Here is a 21,988-nt window from a genome sequence, read left to right as displayed (position 1 = left end):
TCTGCACTATTCCAGCCTTTAGGTTTATGATTGGTCAACAATTTGTTTGGCTTTATATGTTAACTCTCTTTTCAACCACCAAGTTCCAGATGCTAGCAGGATGCCAACCAGACTTCCCTCGACTGACAACCCCACCAATGTGTCCTGGAGCTCTGCTTCCCCAGAGCCCTTCCCCACTAGGGAAAGAGAGAGACAGAATGGGAATATAAACCAACCTGTCAACGCCCATGTTCAGCGGGGAAGCAATTATAGAAGCCAGACCTTCCACCTTCTGCATCCCACAATGACCTTGGGTCCATGCTAACAGAGGGTTTAAGAATAGGAAAGCTATCAGGGGAGAGGATGGGATATGGAGTTCTGGTAGTGGAAATTGTGTGGAGTTGTACCCCTCTTATACTATGGTTTTGTCAATGTTTCCTTTTTACAAATAAATAATGAAAAAGAAAACATGAAAAATGATAATGCTATTAATCTGTTTCTAATTTTTTGGTATTTATTTATTTATTTATTCCTTTTTGTTGCCCTTGTTGTTTTATTGTTGTAGTTATTGTTGTTGTTACTGATGTCATTGTTGTTGGATAGGACAGAGAGAAATGGAGAGAGGAAGGGAAGACAGAGAAGGGGAGAGAAAGATAGACACCTGCTGACCTGCTTCACAGCCTGTGAAGCGACTCCCCTGCAGGTGGGGAGCCTGAGGCTCCAACAGGGCTCCTTCAGCCAGTTCTTGTGCTTTGTGCCACATGTGCTTAACCCACTGCACTACTGCCCGACTCCTGCTATTATTCTTAACAACCGTTGCTAGCATCATAATAGGTTGGGATATGCTTATTGAGACTCATCAATCAGTAAACCCAAAGTCAATCTCTGATGTTCCCTCATGCTAATTATGAGCTAAGGAACTAAGCTGGGAGAAATGGCACCTATGTGTCAACAAATCTACTGTTAAATATTACCCCACCACCCAAGTAAAATTATTTAGAAAAAAAGAGAGAGAGATTTCTTAAGCACTAAGTTTAGTTTCTTGAATTGCATTACCCAGTTCTATTTTCAGTCACTGAGAAAGGAACTCTCAGAATCTGAGACTATAAAATACTATAGTTCTTTGTTGTCCCTACTAATGTATACAGACTATTAATTTATAAACAGGGTGTGAAAATACATAAAGGGATACGAATTAGCAACTTATCCCTAGAACCCCTCCCAGTGCAGGCGTAAAAATGCATGTTATATTTTTGGTAGATTTTCCAAATGCCAATTACCATAGTAACAATTTTAAGGATTTTTAAATATTTTTTTTAAAGATTGTATTTATTGATTGATGAGAAAGATAGGAGGAGAGAGAGAAAGAGCCAGACATCACTCTGGTACATGTGTTGCCAGGGCTTGAATTTAGGACCTCACACTTGAGAGTCAAGCGCTTTATCCGCTGCACCACCTCCTGGACCACGACAATTTTAAGGATTTTTAATATTAAAACGTCAGATTTTACAATGCAAAAATCAATCATAAAGTGAAGTCTAAAGTGTCATCTGTAACTCTTTGGAAAAGAAAATTAAATATGGACATTTTAACTGTAGAATTAAGATTTGTATAGACAAAGTTATGACACTGTACATTAGGCTTTCAGATGCTCTACCGTTCACTGGACCACCATAAATGGAGATAGCATCTATGGTTTTTAAAATGAAGGAAATTTCTTCCCTCTCATGTCAAAATATGCTATTTAAATCTGGATGACTTTTAAAGTATGAGACAGTTTTTCATCATGTTTGGCTTTGGTTGCTTTCTTTCCTTCATCAGAATCTCCCATTTGCCAAGTTTTGAAGTTTGCATGTTCAGGTTACTGAGGGTTTTTTTTTTTTTTTTTTTGAGTGCAAACAGAGTTCAGGTTTCTTAAAATAGGGAAAAAATTATTGCTCCCTTCCCCCTCCCACTTAAAAATAAAGTGCTATGCTTCAACATTATTTGATTTAGGTCAAAACCAAAAATAAAATTCCTCCAAGTTGTGACTAAACAAGGCAAAACTTCTTCTCAAAAGCAATTTTTTTTTTTAAAGTCCTAATTGAGCGTAAAGAAGGTGGATAAAGAACGGCTCTTGCTTTTGAAATTTAACCCCAACCAAGTGTTTTATTTTCTGGAAAAGAACTATAAAAGCCAAACTGTAAAGCTTTCTTTTTCTCACAGCTTCAATTAAAAACTGATTCCTGTTGATTTGCTGACCTCACTCAACACATCAGATCCATAACTTTCCAGTCCTCATTATAAGGGTGTTGTTTGAGTTGAGGACATTCTTGAGCAGGTAAATTACTCTTAGAATGGAAAAATATTTTCATTTCTCATAAATATTGTTATGTTTTAATAAAACTCTACCGAGAGAAAATGACATGAAAATGTTAGAAGGAAGAGATCACACATTTGAGTTCCTTCTGAATTTAAGAAGTTTCTTGGGTTTGCTCCCTCATTGCACATGTTCTTCTTTAAGAGGGTCTTCACCAGCAGTCCTTCATTAGTAACAAGGTGAAGGTTGCTCATAACCTTCTTCCACCTAGTATTTCTTTCCATGATTTCCCTTCCATCCAACTCCTGTCAATAATCCCTATCGAAAGAGTCATTCAAACATTTTTATTTTCATTTTACTCTACGTTTACTCAGCACTTACCAGTTTATGTTCAATGTTTACTCTAGACCAAAGTTTACTCCAAGATATTGCAAATATAAAGCTATAAAGGACAGTAGGCTTCTGCCTTAGGGAGCTTATATTCAGTAGAGGAGACACCTAAATAAATAAGATAGTCAAAAACAAAAAACAAACAAATGAGTACTAGAGTACTATTGATTGTGTTGATTGACTAGCATGTGTGTGTGTGTGTGTGTGTGTGTGTGTGTGTGTGTGTGTGTGTGTGTGTGTGTGTGTTATGGGGGCAGTAGGTGATAGAGGTAGATTATAGAGGAAAAAAAATGAGGTCTCTCAGAAATATGTTTTTGCTTAGATTTCAGGGTTAAATAAAAGTCAGTTATATGAAGGGTCAGGAAGAGCATGATTTGACCTGTCTCAGAACCTTTTCCTATGCTTAGAAAAAAGGCTCTCAAAAGCTTATATGATGTCATGGGGAGGTAGGTAAGAGATTATCTTTGAAAATGCCCATAAGCTCTTATAATGGTGTTTAGATTAGTTATCCTAAGAACAATGAGATGCTGCTGTGAAATTAGCCATTTACTAAACTTTGAAATAAATCGGTAACATATGTTTGTTGACAATGCAATGTGAAGCTAGAACTTTGACAGTGAAGTTTCAGGGAACATGCCAAGGTATGCATTGAGGTTCAAGGGAAACATCAAAAAGTGTTTCCTCAGATTTCACTGAGCAGTAACATGCTTTTAGTGCTTACATGTGAGGATGTCCCCTAAAAGAGGTATTGGGGGGGATAATTTAGGAAATCTGGGAGATGCACTGTCTCTACTTGTAATATTTGTAACCTTTTTTGTGATTTGAAAATGCTATATAACTTCCAAATATTTAACTTACTTAATTGGAAAATTTGATGATCAAATGTCATTTTCAATATAATATGACACAGGGACATAATTAATCCTGTCCCAGAAATGATCATGACTAGAAAAGCTCCCGGCCTTATAAAAGTTTCAGCATTCTGTAGTCTTATGTCAGTATAAGAAAGAGAAAAGCCTTATCAAACATACATGTTGCGTTATATTACCTGTGTTTAGTGTTCGCTATTATTTTTGGATTCTGTCATAAATTTCAACCAACCACATCATATATCAGTTCAAAAGTATGAACTTGCTTTTCTTTATTAATGTTTTCACTCTGTGCCTGGGAATGGAATCAGGTGCTAGTGTACGTATTATACAACCACTGACTTGCTGTATTAGAGACAGATACTGAATGAAGAGAAAGGGAGACAGAGAATGTAGGACACGCAACACAGCACCATACAACTTGTTGAGCTTTCCCAGGGCCACGCAAGGTGCTTGTATGTGGTGCTAGAATTCAAACTCAGAGTGTTCTCCAGCTGAAATCCCAATTTGGGGGTTGGGTGATGGTGTACCTGGTTAAATATGTATGTTACAGTGCTGGGCTAGCTTCCCGGGCGGGAGACAGACGACCAGGGACTCATGGCTGAGCTGGAAAGCAGTATCTCTTTATTCATGTGGAACGCAGCACAGTCTAAGCCATCTAAACTAAACTAACTGTAATCACAATCCTGTCCTTATATATATACTCGCCAAGTAGGGTGGAAACAGGATGTGACGTAGAGAGGGGTGGGGAAGCTATGTAAGTAGTGAAGAAACAGTGTCGCAGTTCTCCCCGTCTCTCTCTCTTTCTTTCTCTCACTTTCTATCCCCTTCCCCTCAATTTTTTAAAAATATGTATTTAGTTATTCCCTTTTGTTGCCTTTGTTTTTTTATTGTTATAGTTATTATTGTTGTTGTTATTGATGTCATTGTCGTTGGATAGGACAGAGAGAAATGGAGAGCTGAGGGGAAGACAGAGAGGAGGAGAGAAAGACAAACACCTGCAGACCTGCTTCACCACCTGTGAAGTGACTCCCATGCAGGTGGGGAGCCTGGGGCTTGAACCAGGATCCTTATGCTGGTCCTTGCACTGTGCACCACGTGCGTTTAACCTGCTGCGCCACTGCCCAACTCCCTTATTTTGCCATTCTTTAGGCTTAAAATGCTCTCAGTTAAGTGTTCATGACTTTTTTTTACTAGCATATTCTGCTTTTGTCCCCAAATAACAAAACAGCTTTAAAATAGTCTGATTTAAAATGTTGTGAAGTGGTGTCACCTTCCCTAAATATCAAGAGCAATGAGGTAATGGAACAAGATGGTTGTTGTGGTTGATCCATTCACATTGGACAAGCTCCTATCTTACTGTCAAGCTGTTGTAAGTGCCCTGAACCCAGTTTGACAAGATTTTGCCAACTATTTTAGAACTCAGTCATGTCCTTTATATTTATGTAACACTCAACTGGAAGTGAATGTCTCTTCATGTTCCAATAGAATCCAGATTTTTTTTCCCTGGAGCTATTTACCTTATAGGTCTTTTCTTAAGAGACTTAGAATGTCCAATCAGTCAAACCAGGTTGGGCCTTGAATATTATCAGCCATAAATTTCTTAATCACCTTTTAGAGGATATAGAATATGGCAGAATGGTGAATACACAGACTTTACTAAAGCTGATCCCTCTTTAGACCTGCTTTCGTTTGTTAAATACCTTTGTTTGGGGAATTGAGAGAAAGATTACTTTAAAAAAGTAGCATCTTAAGGGATTTGTTTGTGTATGTAATGGAGCCTGGGTCTTAGATATGTGCTATTTTACTACTCTGATAATTTTATCATTCAGATACACAGAAACAGAGAGAACCCAGCACCAGAACTTCCTGTAGTGTCCTAGCATTCCCCAAGAAGTATGCGGTGTTAGGGCTTGGACCTAGTGGGTACATGGCAGGGCCCAAGCCCTCTTGGTGAACAGCCGCTAAATTAGAACTATCTCTAAAATGGCTTTCTTTATTTTTTGTATGACTAAAGGAGAATCATTAATATGTTCTTCTTTGACACACCAGTGGAATTTTCTCTAAATGCTATTTTAGTAGGCTCATTTAGTTTACTTCTTCTTAAACAGATACTGGACATACTACAGTTAATTTTTTCTGTCTGCGACATCCTGTTCTCTTAACAAGGGGGTATGGTGAGAGTGTAACTAAATGAACAGCACAATTCTGTCACTTGAGCATGTCTCCTTGATCTTTCAGACAACAAATCCCTCACTCTGAGAACTCTGTCGCACTTACCTTTGCCTCACATAACAGTAAACATAATTTGCCGTGGCTTCTACCCAATAAAGGTGGACTAAATTGAAGCAACATGCCTCCCTCTCTCATGTACAGTATTCTATTTCCGCTTCTCATGTATTAAAGAAGCTAAATGATTTCCGCTGTTTTCTCAGAAGAATAAAATACTGTGTGTTCAGCACAGAACTCCATGCCAACTAGTAAACGAGTACTCAGTCTGTGTTGGCTTTTAATTACTCATAGCTATTTTTGCTTTTGTTCTAGCCATTATTAATATTAATGGCTTCCAACTCTACTAATACTGACAGGTCATTTTACTGAGTACTTGGGACTGGTTGCTTTCTTTTTTCTTACTCCTGCCTAAGGTTTGAGTCATTCAATTTTCTGTAAAGTGAAGTGACCATGAATCACGGCATCAACAAAGCTTTAAGAGTCTGTGATATAATATTAAGAGAGAGCAAAATGTGACTGTTAAAAAAAAATAAAGATAAGGGGCTAGGTAGTGGTGCTCTGAGTTGAGTGCAAACTTTGCCGTGCTCAAGAACCTAGTTTCAACCTGGCCTGGTCTGAGTGTGTGTGTGTGTGTGTGTGTGTGTGTGTGTGTGTGTGTGTGTGTGTGTGTGTGTGTGGTGGGGGGCTTCATGATGATGACGTAGGTTTCTCGGTGTCTAAAATTGGATCAGAAATGTCATGCAGCCACTGAGTCCCAGAGATAAACCTAGTTGGAAAGAAAGAAATAAGAGAAAGAAAGACAGATAGGAAGAAAGAAAGAAAAAAAGAAAGAAAGAAAGAAGAAAGAAAGAGAAAGGAAGGGAGAAAAAGAAAGAAAGAAAGAAAGAAAGAAAGAAAAGAAAGAAAGACAAAGGAAGGAAGGAAGAGAAAGGAAGAAAGAAAGGGAGGGGAAGGAAGAAAGGGAGAGAGATATGAAGGGAGAAAATTATTTCCTAGGAGAATATTTCCTTACAGAGGTGAGTGAGGAAGTGTCATCTCTGGTGACAGCTAGATTGAGCACATATTAGCCTGAAAGAGGGAAATTCCCCCCCCCCAGTGTTATATTTTAGTCATTTAATAACTTATCCGAATCCTAATGCACTTTTTGCCAATAGGAGGCATTTCAGCAAATTTCCTTTATTATGTTTTGAAGTGTTAGTCACTAAATAATTACATAACAAAATCAAAAGGCTTATGCTATTTTCCACTTTTTTTTTCTCTCCACGGAACAAACCATTTCTCTTGTTGGTTCTTGGAATTCTCACCTGTGTGATTTCCCTGCTCCTGGAGTAGCTTTTTCCTTTCATATTTCAAGCTCTAAATTTTGTTTTTATTTATGACCAGAACACCACTCAGCTCTAACTGTTGCAGTTGTTGAGGACTGAACTTAAGACCTCTGAGGACAAGTACTGTGCTGTTCCACTGCACTGTCCCTCTAACCTACTACGAAATCTCTGTCACAGACCTAGGAGTCTCACAAGAACTAGTAAACTTTCTTTCTTTATTCCCTTCTCTCTTTCTTTTTTCTTTCTAGGAATAAACCCACACATTTCATCTGTGTCAATTAGTTTAAGACCACACAATGGAGGAAGAAAATTCCCTTTAACAAATGGTATTGAGGAAATTATTTTGGCCAGTCACTAGTTTAAAAAATAGTACTAATGCTCACTTAATATCATATACAGAATTTCACTAAAACGGATGAATAATTTGAATGTGTAAACTTTCTTTCTAAGACTAAAAAGCTTACACACAGCATAACTCAAGGCTGTAATTCAAAGAAAGCTACAGCAGTTATATAATTTTAAAAAATAGTGATTGAATAATGATTAACAAGATTACAGTTTCTATCACCAGAGTTCAATATCCCATCCCCTCCATTGGAAGCTTCCCTGTTCTTTACCCTTCTGGGTGTATGGACCAAAATTCTTGATGAAGAGCAGAAGGTGGGAGGTCTGGCTTCTGCCATTACTTCTCTGCTAGACATGGACTTTGGCAGGTCAATTCATACCCCAGCCCATTTCTATCTTTCCCTAGTGGGGTAGGACTCCAACAGAGATATTTCATGCCTTTCATCCACAAAGATGTAAGCGATAAACAAACAAAAGGCATGACACTCTCTGGTAATCAAGCTGCTCCTTCCCTGACATAAAGACTCATGAGCCATTACACAAATTAATTGTGCACATTCCCCAAAGCAGCCAAGAGAACTAGCAGAACATTAATCACATTGAAAAGATTTACTTTCGGTGTTCGCCACTTAATCTTTAAATGGATGGGCTTTCTGCAATACCCTAAAATCGAGGATTTATATGCAACCATAAAGACTATCTGAGCCAGGACCACAATACTAAAACTATTACTGAAAATGATACTCATCTCAACATAGTTCCCTTTTCTCCTCTTCTTTGGAGGAAGGAATGCAGTCAGCCACTCCACAAGAAAACAGATGCAGGAGATACAGGAAAACCATCTCTATGCGTTAGCCATTTCAGGTGCTTTCCATATAGAAGAATGTGGAGTGGCATTGGGATCTTGGAGATCAAAGCCAGCACAGCTGTTAGCCATCAAGAGCTGTTCTTGAAATTCAGGCCAGGTTTGCCTCTGCAATTTTTTTTTTTCGTTTTAAACACACACTTCCTGATTTTATTTCAATGACCTCAGGAAGAAGATAAAACAAACAGCAACTAAACTCTTCTTTTCCCTAGAATAGTGCCAATGGATAATCAACAGTCATTTCTGTAATTATTGAATGGTCTCCATGATTTTCAGGGTGTTCTGGGAGATGCATATGGTTGCAGTATCTTAAAACTGGGGACAGTTTTTCCCAGATGTTAGTGTATCTGTATTTGAGCCACAGGAAGCTTGCCCTGCCTTGGTAGATGAATATTGGCTTTACTAGATGAATCAGTCCATCACTATCCTTTTCTGGTTCTGTGTCTGTCTCTTCCTCTCTTAGAAGTTATAGGCTCCTATAGAACCTTGTTCCCTATGAGAGTCAACCATGGTGGGGACAGCCTCATTCTCCAAAGAGAAGTTGGGCCAATATACTCTAGCACATGAGGAAGATGGGTCCTGGTTATCACAGCCTAGAATATTCCTCGTCATGACCACAGAATGCTCAGACCTATATGTATGCAGTGTTACACAGGCTCCTGTGACAAACGTGGGACTCAGATCAAATTGATGGGGCTTACAGTTAACAATATATATATTTTTTCCCATATTTGAATGCTACTCTCTTCCCTGCTCCAGAATTCTAGTCCTTTTTTTCCAACTATGACAACATCCCCCCATACAATAGCTTAGGTCACCTGCATATTAGATGTCAGATGAAGGCAAAAACTAGTAGGGTCATGGGCCCCTTGGAATATACCTAAAATAGACCTACTAGCTATTTTAAAAATGGAGACCCCAAATCTCATCTGCTATATTCTTACTTTGAGTTTCAAGATTAGTCAACAATTTGCTCTGCTTTCTATCTTAACTCTTTTTCAGCCACCAGATGACACCATGATGCAAACATGACTTCCTTGGACAGAGGATCCCACCATGTGTCCTAAAGCCCCACCTCTCCAGACTGCTGCCCCACTAGGGAAAGAGAGAGACAGGCTGAGTGTGTGGATCAACCTGTCACTGCCCATGTTCAGCGGGGAAGCAATTACAGAAGCCAGACCTTCCACCTTCTGCACCCCATAATGATCCTGGGTCCATACTCCCAGAGGGTTTAAGAATAGGAGAAGGGGTGGGATAGGGAGTTCTTGTGGTAGGAATTGTGTGGAGTTGTACCCCTCTTATCCTACGGTCTTGTCAGCATTCACATTTTATAAATGAAAACTTAAAAAAAAAAGTTCACTGGTTTCACTGTGATCCTCTCTGCGCTGGCTTGCTATGGGAGCTGACCTGGCATTGAGGTCTCTGGCAGACCATATGTACCCATATTGACTATACTCTTCTACCTATTTCTGGGTTAGAAGAATCCATGGTGTTTGTGGTCTGGCACTCTTAGTGGCATTCCAGATGGTCTGAGATTGAGAAGTTGACTGTGGGAGTGGGGAGGTGCATCAGCACCCCACAAACCAATGAGGGGCAAGTAACTGGAGGGACCAGTGAGTAATGTAGTGTTCTCTTCCCTTTATCTACCAGAGATATTATTTTGAAATCAAGAGATGAGATCTCCTTGGAGACATTCTGCCTGTCTGAGCGACTGATGCCTTTTTTTTTTTTTTTTTTTTTAAATTATAGCCAGTTCAGTAATTCCACCTTTCTTTTCCATCATCATCCTTCAGTCCTATGCTTGGTTACCATGACATTGTACCTCAGCCTCTGTAGCTAGCCAGGGCCAAGCATGAATGTTTAAGTTTCAAGTTAGGCTCTCTTTAGATCTTGAGTGAAGCCATGTTTTAAATTATTTACATGTGGGAAAAGCAAGAGTAACTTTGATAAAATATATTTCTTGTCCATGTCTATAGACTGCCAAGTATACCTTGTTAAAGTTCTTTTGCTATCTTATCAGTAAGTTATGCTACATTTATCCTGTTATCAACAACCCGTTTTGGCAATCCTCTTTCATTTCCTTCCTACCCTTCTGACACAGTCAGCATCATCTCTGTAGAATGAAGCGCAGCCTCGATAACTGTTCCCTTATTTTAAAATCCTCATCACATTAGTCCATATGGAATATGCCTCATCTTCGTGACATTCTCTGAGAGGGACAAACTAATTTTGAGTTTTTTTTTAAATCTCTAATCAAAAACCTTCCAGGATGGGTTTTCCAAAGAGTTCTACTGTGGTTTCTGATGAAGTCTTCTTCCTTCTTGGAAAAAAATCACATTAAACTTCTGAGAAACACTGAACTACAAGAAGTTAAAAACAACAGAGACTGACATAACTATACTAAAAGTACATGTCCTTTCTGTTTCTTTTTTCTTTAATATCATTCCATCTATAATTATTTTTTTACATCTTGGATTGTTTCTTTTATATGAATATAGAATAAACAATTTCCAAATGTTAGCTCTACTTTTAGGCACTCATTGCTTAGTATGTACTTAGCATGCTTCTAAGTACTTATAAACTCTAACATATTATTAGCCAATAAACAACACAACATGAAGGTAAAGGATATTATCTCCCATGCAGTTGAAGATCTAAGTATAATTTATTTCTTTTCTGAAACACTGGGGCTTCAAATGTGTGCAATTTCATGACTTCCAGGTAGAGAATTTTCTCTATTTTCAAATAGAGAGCTATCAGTTCTGTAGTTCTTCCATGTGCTCCCATGGGTGAAATTGGCCCTTGCATGTGGCCTGGTACACATTCTACAGAGTGAACTATCACCTAGCCCCTAGTTATGTTTGCTTTCTTTAAACCTAATTTCAGACAGCCTGTTTTTTTGAGTGGGCAGATGGTGGAACACCCAGCTAAGCACACACAGTACAAAGTTTAAAGACCCATGCAAGGATCTGGGTTTGAGCCCCCGACTCCCCACTTGTAGGGAGGATACTTCATGAGTTACAAAGCAGGATTACAGATGTATCTTTCTCCCTCTCTATCTCCTTTTCCTCTCTCATTTTCTCTCTGTCCTAACCTATAAAATGGAAAAAAAAAAAATGACTGCTGGAAGCAGTGAACTCAATAAACCAAGCCCCAGCAATAAATCAGGATGCAACAACAACAATAACAACAAAAGATTAATGGCTTGTTTTTGAGCACTGAGAGGAAGCTATATTTATAACATAATTTGTGTATTTATATCTTTCATAAGAGATAGAGGAGAGGAAGGGCTTAGAAGTAGAGCTACAAAATACAAGCAAAATCAGAATATTCACCAAGGAAGAGATCCAAAGGACCGTCAGACATATGAAACAAATGCTGCAAGTCATTGATTGTCAGAAAAATACAAATAATGACAACAGTGAGATGCCACTTCACTCCTGTAGGAATGTCCCACATCAGAAAAGATAGAAACAACATATGAAGGAGAGGTTGTGCGGACAAAGGAACCCTCCTGCACTGCTGGTGTAAATTGGTTCAATCCTTATGGAAAAAAACAAAACAAAACACTGAAGAACTTTCAGAAAGCTAGCAGTGGATCTACCTTATGACCCTGCAATTCCTCTCCTGAGTATATATCCCAAGGAACCAAACACACCCATCCAAAAAGATCTCTATATGGCTATGATAATGGTAACACAATTGTAATAGTCAAAACCTGAAAGCAACCCAGGTACCCAGCAACAAATGAGTGGCTGAGTAAGTTGTGGTCTAGATACACAATGAAATCATACTTACCTGTCTAAAATGGTAAATTCACCTTCTTCACCTCATGTTGGATGGAGATTGAAGGAATCATGTTAAGTGAGATTATCTCTGTTCCAGACTCTTGGAAACAGAGTTGGCAGTCAGCTGAGGTAAAGAACAAACACCTCATCACAGACCCCTGCAAGCGTCAACCTGGCTTTGACCTAGCACGTTATGATTGGGCCCTCCTCAATCGCTATCGAACAGGCCATGGCCGGTGCGCCGCTATGTTCCATCGCTGGGGAGCCAGAGATGACCCGAACTGCCCCTGCGGCTACAGACAGACTATGACCCACATAGTCAACGACTGCCACCTCTCCAGATTCAAAGGAGGTCTCGAAACTTTACATCAGGCTCAACCTGACGCTGTTGACTGGCTATGGAAGAAGGGCAAACGCTAGAAGAAGAAGAAGAAGCCGAAAGAGAAGGATGAGTATGGGACGATCTTACTCACAGAGAGTAGTTGAAAAATAAGAATAGAGGGAAAACACAAAGCAGATCTTGTACTGGAGTTCGAATATTGCACCAAAGTAAAAGACTCTGGGGGGGGGGGGCGGTGGAGGGGGAAGATTCTGTTCCTGGAACATAATGACAGAGGAGAACCTAATGGGGCTTGAATATGGAAAACTGAGAAATGTTACACATGTACAAAGGATTGTTTTTTATTTTACTATTGACTGTAAACCATTCATCTCCCCCCCATAAAGAAAAAACTCTGCATATAAATGGATCCATGCAGTTTATATTTTTATTTTTTAAGGGTCAAATGTATCATTAAATGCCTTGGAGATGTACACACTCATTTAATACTTACTGCATGATAAGTATATCTAGGATAATTCAAGTCATATTTATTAGTGGTTTAAGTGAAAGACATCTATCTAATAGAAAGGAAATAATGAATTCAGGATGAGTCATTCCACATTTGCATTTTAAGTCACAATACATTCACTATGTAAACATCAGTGCCTTCTTTTGTAAAATGACTCTCATCACAGTAACAAGTAGGAAATCTATAAAAAATATAATTAAAACTTATCATGAGTGAACTGAGTGTGGTTATATCAAATGGAATGAGGCTCTTTGAAGTGGATCACAGAATCATGCCAAGTTGCAATATGCCGGAAGTGCATTTGAGAATCTTGAAGTTGACCATCCTTTGGGATATGTTTGATCAGCAGGATATCATTATCTCTGTTCCTGTCCTTCTTTGAGAAGTTTTGCAGGACTTCAGGACATACTCTATGCCTGAATCATGGACTTATCCCTCAATTTCCTTTCAAAGTGAAATCTATGTCCAGAGAAAAATGATTTGTTACAACAGTAACAGTAAGACAATGTCAACATTGGCATGCTTTACCACTTCCTTTGAGGATATGAATATTCTAAGCCTTATCAATGGATTCAGTTGTAGTTCAGATTTAGACTTCCATCATTTATGAACAAAAGCATCAAAATAACCTCACCTAATATTAGCACTCTGTGAGATAACCCCCAAAGAGAAGTTCTTCTTTAGAGAGGGTTACTTGAACTGAATGCATGTGTGGTGGAGAATCCAGGTAGGAATTCCTACTTCCTGTCTAATATCTCTTCAGATTAGCTTTTTGTCCCTACTCTTCTTAGTTTTCTAATTTAGGGTTTTATGCCCTCTCAACTAGATTGTAAAATTATTCTATTTCCCAGCTTCTAATTCTTCCCAGGATATCATTTATCATCTTTATTATCTTGGTCACTGTTCTTATTTGTAGAACTCCCTTATACTAAAACCTTCATTAATTCTCTATAGCCTCTTTCTGTAATATTTTTATTTATTTATTATTAGATAGAGACAGAAAGAAATTGAAAGGGGAGAGGGAGAGATTAGGAGAGAGACAGACACCTACAACCCTGCTTCACCATGTGGTTAAGCTTTCCCCCTGCATGTGGGGACAAGGCCTTCCACCCTCTGCACCTCATAAAGAATTTTCATCCATACTCCCAAAGATATAAGGAATATGGAAGCTTCCAATATAGGAGGTAGGACAGGGAACTCTGGTGGTGGGAACAGTATAGAATTATACCCCTGTTATTTCACAAATTTGTTAATCATTAGTAAGTCACTAATAAAAGAAAAAGAAACTGATTCCTATTATCACTCATTTACCCAGTTATATTAGATCTTCTAGAAGCAGAATCTATTTGGGTAAATATCTTACATTGGCAACTGCATTTTGGGAAAAAGAAGTGCCCAGCAAGGAAGGTCCTAAGTGAAATCTAACCTTAAATTGATCAAAGATGATTGCCTTTGAGTAGTACTCATGCTACTGAGTTGTTTGTTATACCCTGAGGGAAGCTTTGCTAAACTCATATCAATAGTTCATCTGCTATGGTATGATATGGTAGTGGTTGTGAAACATATATAATCTTCTTTTCCAGGCAGTTCCTATAGAAGAAGGGTGACAAGTAGAGGGAGAAGAGATGCAGCTACACTTCTAGAAGTTGGAGTATGTGTGTACTAACTTGCGAAAAAGACAATGTTAGGTTCTTAAAGGTACCCTATATGCTTTCAACAAAACTTTATACAGATATTTCATATGAATGGAATGATGTTATATGGTGTTTTGTAACTGGCTTCTTTCACTTTGCACAGGAGTCAGCAGACTCCCTACTGCCTGTTTTCTAATTAGCTTGTGTGTAATAATTGTAAAAGTATGTTTCATTTTCTCACAGAAGAGTTTAAATATAATATTTAGTCTTTTTTTAGTTTTATTTATAAAATAGAAACACTGACATGACCGTAGGATAAGAGAGGTACCAATTCCACACAATTCCCACCACTAGAACTCCATATCCCACCCCCTTCCCTGGTAGCTTTCCTATTCTTTAACACTCTGGAAGCATGGACCCAGGGTCATTATAGGGTGCAGAAGGTGGAAGGTCTGGCTTCTGTAATTGCTTCCCTGCTGAACATGGGCATTGACAGGTCAATCCATACTTCCAGGCTGTCTCTCTCCTTCCCTAGTGGGGCAGGGTTCTGGGGAGGTGGGACTCTAGGACACATTGGTGAGGTCGTCTGCCTTGAGAAGTCAGGTTGGCATCATGGTAGCATCTGGAACCTGGAGTGAAAAAGAGTTAAGATGAAAGTAGAGCCAATTGTTGACTGGTCATGAACCTAAAGACAAGAATATTGCAGATGGAGATTTGGGGTCTCCATTTTGGAAATAGTAGGTCTATTTTAGGTACATTCCAAGGGGCCAATGACCCAACTAGTTTGCTCCTGACATCCAGTATGCAGGTGACCTAAGCTAATGTCTTGGGTGATGTTGTCACAGATGGAAAAAGGACCAAAAAGCTGGATTATGGAAGAGAGTAGCTCCCAAATATGGGGAAAGTGTTTGAAAAACCTTCATCCCCTATAGTCCAAGAAATGACCAGACCTATAACCCAATGATAAAGTAGTAAAGCTTCATATATGATAGAGTATAATAGAATATAATGTTTGTCTTCCTCAGGATTGTATCAACTCCCTGGCCCTCTACCTTCCATTCCTCAGAGCTATAACTATATTACTATTATCATATACTTAAGTAATAGGCCAAATCAAAGTTTCTGTGTCATATGTTGCATATTTCTAAAGCAATTACTATAGCTTCTGGCAGGGCTATTGACCTAGTGGGTTTATTATTTTCCAGTTATAAAGATTAGAAGGGGTTCATAAGTAATAATTACTGGTATCTATTAGTTGTCTTCCTCCCACAACTCTATTAAACAACAAGTAGTCTGGAAAGCTTGGGTTTAGATGAGTATCTTGTAGAAACCTCATTGTAATGTAACATTAGTAACATCATGATGACTAGAAATAATAAGTGAGAAATTCTGGTTTTATAACATTTTATATGAAGTATTCACTCCACAGGATGGAAAATTAGCTCTAAAACATTCAGGAGCTTACTTCACACAAGTACTATTTCAGGGGTTCCAGTTGCCTGGGGCAGCCTGAGATATTTCTGCCTAAGTCATTGAAATTTTTATTTCCTCCCACTAAAATATCATAATGCTTTCCTACATCTCTAATTTCTAGTTTAGGGACACTATTCCAATGTATTTAGTAAGTGAGCAGGTTAGTCTCTAATAGTACTGTGTGTGCAAAAAATACAAGTTGGCAGCTAAGATAAATCGTCCTGCCCATCAAAACAAGCAAACACACACACACACACACACACACACACACACACACACACACACACACACACACAAACACAGTAGTGTTAGAGTATTTCTTGCTTAACATAGAGCAGAAAGAACATTTTTGGAATGATGTTCAACTTTACATTGAAAGAAGATGGCAAACAATATGACCCTTTCTGAAAATCATTTGAGAATGACATAGTATGAAGTGAATTTACTCCCCATTCCAATTAGAAAAGATTCAGAATGTGAGGCTTACCATTTACATTTAGAAAGTAAAATTTGTTCATTAAGAAAGTCTCAGGGACTTTTGGAGATGGGGCTACGGAGCAGCAACAGCTGTGGTTCTCTCCTCTCCTCTCCAGGGTCAACTAAGACCACACTCCCCGATCTCAAATTGTATTATAGGCCATTGTCATCAGAACTGCTTGGTACTGGAACAAGTATAGACACATTGACCAGTGGAATAGAATTCAGAGCCCAGAAGTAAGCCCCCACACCTATGGACATCTAATCTTTTACAAAGTTGCCCAGACTATGAAATGGGGAAAGCAGAGTTTCTTCAACAAATGGTGTCGGAAAAAATGGGTTGAAACATGCAGAAGAATGAAACTGAACCACTATATTTCACCAAATATAAAAGTAAATTCCAAGTGGATTAAGGACTTGGATGTCAGACCAGAAACTATCAGTTACCTAGACGAAAATATTGGCAGAACTCTTTTCCCCATAAATTTTAAAGACATCTTCAATTAAATGAATTCAGTTACTAAGAAGACTAAGGCAAGTAGTAAACCTATGGGACTACATCAAATTAAAAAGCTTCTGCACAGTAAAAGAAACCATTATCCAAACCGAATCCCCTCACAGAATGGGAGAAGATCTTTACATTCTATACATCAGACAAGAGGCTAATAACCACAATATATAAAGAGGTTGGCAAACTGAACAACAAGAAAAAAAATGACCCCACCTAAAAACTGGGAAAGGACATGGACAGAATATTCATCACAGAAGAGATCCAAAATGCCAAGAAACACATGAAAAAATGCTCCAAGTCATAGAAATGTGAGTAAAGATAACGATTAGATAACACTTCACTCCTGTGAGAATGGCATACATCAGAAAAAGTAGGAGCATCAAATGCTGGAGAGATTGTGAGGTTAAAGAAACCCTCCTGCACTGCTGGTGGGAATGTCAATTGGTCCGGCCTCTGTGGAGAACAGTCTGGAGAACTCTCAGAAGGCTAGAATTGGACCTATCCTATGATCCTGCAATTCCTCTCCTGGGGATATATCCTAAGGAACCCAACACACCCATCCAAAAAGAGCTGTGTACACATATGTTCTTGGCAGCACAATTTGTAATAGCCAAAACCTGGAAGCAACTCAGGAGTCCAACAACAGATGAGTGGCTGAGCAAGTTGTGGCTTATATACACAAAGGAATACTACTCATCTATTAAAAATGGTGACTTCACCATTTTCAGCCAATCTTGGATGGACCTTGAAAAATTCATGTTAAGTGAAATAAGTCAGAAACAGAAGGATGAATACGGGATGATCTCACTCTCTGGCAAAAGTTGAAAAACAAGGTCACACGAGAAAACACAAGTAGGTCCAAAAAGGATGACCGAGGAACTAGTTGGGGTTGTATTGCTATATGGAAAACTGGGGAATGTTATGCATGTACAAACTATTTTATTTACTGTCGAATGTAAAACATTAATTCCCCAATATGATCAACAATGGTAGAGAATGTTCCATCCTCTGAAGGGAGTATGGACAACATACTCTATGCTACACATGAGGAAGATGGGTCAATATCGGGGCAGAATAGACTGTTCCTACTCATGACCACAGAATGTGAGCTCAGATCTAGAGGGATGCAGAGGTCACATAGGCTCCTAAGCTAATTATGGGCACCAGATCACATCAAATCGATAGGGTTTACAGTCAACAATATTTATACCCCTTTCCCATATTAGGGAGCTATTTTCTTCCCTGGTCCAGCTTTCGAAACCTTTTCCCAGCCATGACATCATCTCCCCACACAAAAACTTGGATAAACTGCAATATCAGATTTCAGGCTCAGTCCAAAACAAACAAAAAAACACTAGTATAACTACAGGACCTTTGAAATATAACTAAAATATGCCTACTAGCTATCTACAAGATGGAGGACCCCCCCCCCCCAACTCTTCATCTGCACTATTCCATCCTTTAGGTCCATAATTGTTCAACAATTTGTTTGGCTTTGTATGTTAACTCTCTTTTCACCCACCAAGTTCCAGGATGCCACCAGACTTCCCTGGACAGACAACCCTACCAATGTGTCCTGGAGCTCTGCTTCCCCAGAGCCCTTCTCCACTAGGGAAAGAGAGAGACAGGCTAGGAGTATGGATAGACCTGTCAATGCCCATGTTCAGCGGGGAAGCAATTACAGAAGCCAGACCTTCCACTTTCTGCATCCCACAATGATCTTGTTTCCTTACTCCCAGAGGATTCAAGAACAGGAAAGCTATCAGGGGAGGTTATGGTATATGGAGGTCTGGTGGTGGGAATTGTGCGAAGCTGTACCCCTCTGATACTATGGTTTTGTCAATGTTTCCTTTTTATAAATAAAAAAATTTAAAAAAAGGAAATTTAAAAAACGGGAAAATATCACTGATCACCTCTCCAGAACCTTATCCCGCTAGTGAAAAATAGAAGCTGTTTGGTTCCTGCTTATTAAACAGTTTGACCTACTTTATATCTCACCACCTTTTAGCCACCAACTTGCAGATGCTACTGTGATTCCAGTCTGCCTCTCCTGGGCAGACAACCTCATCAATGTGTTCTGGAACCTCACTTCTTCAAAGCCATTCCCACTAGGGAAAGTTCAAAATGGGCTGGAGTTATTTATTGACCTGCCAACACCTATGACCAGTAGAGAAGCAATTACAGAATCCAGAACTCCCACCTTCTGCACTCCAGAAAGAATTTAGCTCTAAGCTCTAGAGGGCAAGAAATGTTAGGAGAGGATGACCAAAGGGCTCTGAACTCCAATTCCATCAGGACCTGAAAAAGAAAAGAAGAAAAAAGGAAAGACATTCAGAAGTAGTGACAGGTATAGGTGTTACTTAGAAAGAAATAGGAAAAAATAGGTGGGGGGGGTCCATACTTATAATGATAGTTACAGAAATTCTAGTCAACCCATATCTGTGAACTTGAAAGAAATACTGCAGTTTCCAATGGAACTCTGGTGATAAAAACAGTGTGGAATTATATCCCTATTATCTCATAATTTGTAAATCATTATTAAATTACTATTAAAATTTAAAAAAGAGAAAGTCTTCCCCAAACCAAAGCATCTATAACTATCTTTTCCCCTTTGCTTGGCATTGAAGTTATTGGAAGAGAGGTTGAACTAGTCTAGAAGGGCCCTGAGCTTGCACAAATAAATTATATTATAGCATATCTTTCTGGTATTCTGCAAACTGAATGCTTCTATGATGCATGTGATATCTACCTGTATATTGTCCAGGTGATTAGAACAAGGGCCCATCTGTGGCCTGGGAGGTAGCACAGTGGATTAAGTGTTGAACTCTGAGTCATGAGTTCTTAAAGTCAGTTGCTGGCACTGCATATTTCAGAGTGTTGCTCTGGTTCTCTCTTTCTCTCCCTCTCTAAAATAAGTAAATAGATAAATAAATAAATAAATTTCTAAGAAGAACAAGTGCTCATCGATTCTTTTTATGGACACTTTGGGAATGAATACAGGAATTTTTGCATACATAATCCCACTCTGAGTTGACTGACAGACAACTCAAGACTTCTGGCAACACAAACGCTTGAGTGTATGTGTCATGGGAACTGAGGACAATTTAGCAATTTAGAACAATTGAGCATTGTGGTAATTAAGCTGCATTTTGTAGGGATCTCAGATGCTTTTTATTGCTCATTTTCAGTTCACTGAGCTCTGCTTAATTAATTTATTCCTAAAAAAAGAGATAAGCAAATTTAAGCGGGCTGTAGACTATTAAAAACAAAAAGGGAAACGTCTTTAATTGCTTACTGCTTAATTTGCTAATTAAGATCAAATTGCTAATTTAAATGTTTAAAAAAGAAAGGACAGCTGATAATGTGCACTGATCTCCAATAAAATTTCCTCTCCCTCTTCTTCGAGTCCTTATTTTCTTCCTTCTAAAACGATTTTACCTTAATGAACTCTGCACTGAGGTAGAAAACAAAAAATTAGAAGCTCACATACCATCATCAAACACACTTTCTAAGATGTATCGTCCCCATTAATTCATAGATTATTATACATCATTCATTCTATCCATTTCATATTATATTTCCTAAGACTATATATATTAAATATATACACTTATATATAATTTTCCAATATAACCAAACATTTTCTAACTTATTCTAAAATCCAGTTACTTGTGTCCCTTTTAAAGTTTAATTCTAGGGAAGGTCAGAACTGGGTATGTCAACCAAATCTGTGGGTGTGTCATTATATCCAAGAATGTAGTCAGTATACATGAGGTCAGGATTCTGGGAGGTCTTTTCATGCAAGACAAGAAAGCCAAGAAGTAGGTTGAATAAGCATGATCTAGGGTCCCTGGATAGCACATAAAAAAGGAAGAGCAAAATTATATACTTAGGCACTGGTTTCCCATCACATAGATGAGGTCGCTTTGCAGGATTCCAGCCTCCAAAGGGAACAGGATACTGGGTGGAGTGACAACTTTTTGGACTCCAATGTGAAGAAAAAGGCATTTGGCCTGAACACTTGACAGTTAGGGAATGATGGCAAATGTATCTGGAGCCTGAAGGAAAGAAATATTTAGGAACAAGTGTACCTGCTTCTTGATCATAGAAACAGAACTATTTGAAATGCTCTCCAAAGGGAGGAGTGAGATGTTCCTTCCAGAATAATCTTTTCACTTATATTTGCTTTCAACATTGGAAGATGACCAGAATACAAACTAAAAGTCAGGAACTGAAAATTTCATCAGAATTTCTTTGGGAGTCATCAAACATAAATACATTTGAATTTCACAACCAAGTCTACTCCATTTGGAAAATGGGAGAGTAGTGTGTAAAATTATCTAACAAATTGCAAAATATAATTGATTATGAAATAGTAAGAAAAACTCTTGTCCCCTTTTTTTAAAAAACATTCTTAAATCAGAGTCATTTATTAGGAAACCCCACAACTCCTTCTCTCTTTCTCTCTCTCTCCCCCTTTCCCTTTCTCTTTATTTCTCAGTTGTTATTAATATTATATTTATTGGATATAGAAAGAAATTGAAAGGGGTGGAGAGAGAAAGAGAGAGAGAGAGAGAGATTTGCAGTACTGTTTCATGGCTCACAAAACTTTTCCCTTGCAGGAAATAGGGGACCAGATTGAACCTGGGTCCTTTAACATTGTAATAGGCGTGGTCTATCAGGCATGCCACCACCTGAGGCCCTCCATATTGCTTTCTGTTAGCTGAACACCTGCAGCTTAATTGGCAATACATGTGGCTTTTTAAAACTATTACTCTCAACTTTTTACTAACATCTATGTTTGTTAACCAGTTATTTGCTATGTGCTGTAAGTGACAAAGTAAAAACATGTATTTGGTAATTCACAGATGCTTAAAAACGGTTAGAGAAATTGGAGCAAATTCATGCATCAAGCAATAAGATGGAAAAGGTTCTCTTATGGGGCTGGGC

The sequence above is a fragment of the Erinaceus europaeus genome, chromosome 9 (genome assembly GCF_950295315.1).
Source record: "Erinaceus europaeus chromosome 9, mEriEur2.1, whole genome shotgun sequence".
NCBI classification, from domain to species: Eukaryota; Metazoa; Chordata; class Mammalia; order Eulipotyphla; family Erinaceidae; genus Erinaceus; species Erinaceus europaeus.
The sequence above is the reverse complement of the archived record's forward strand: the minus strand, read 5'-3'. Positions refer to the sequence as shown.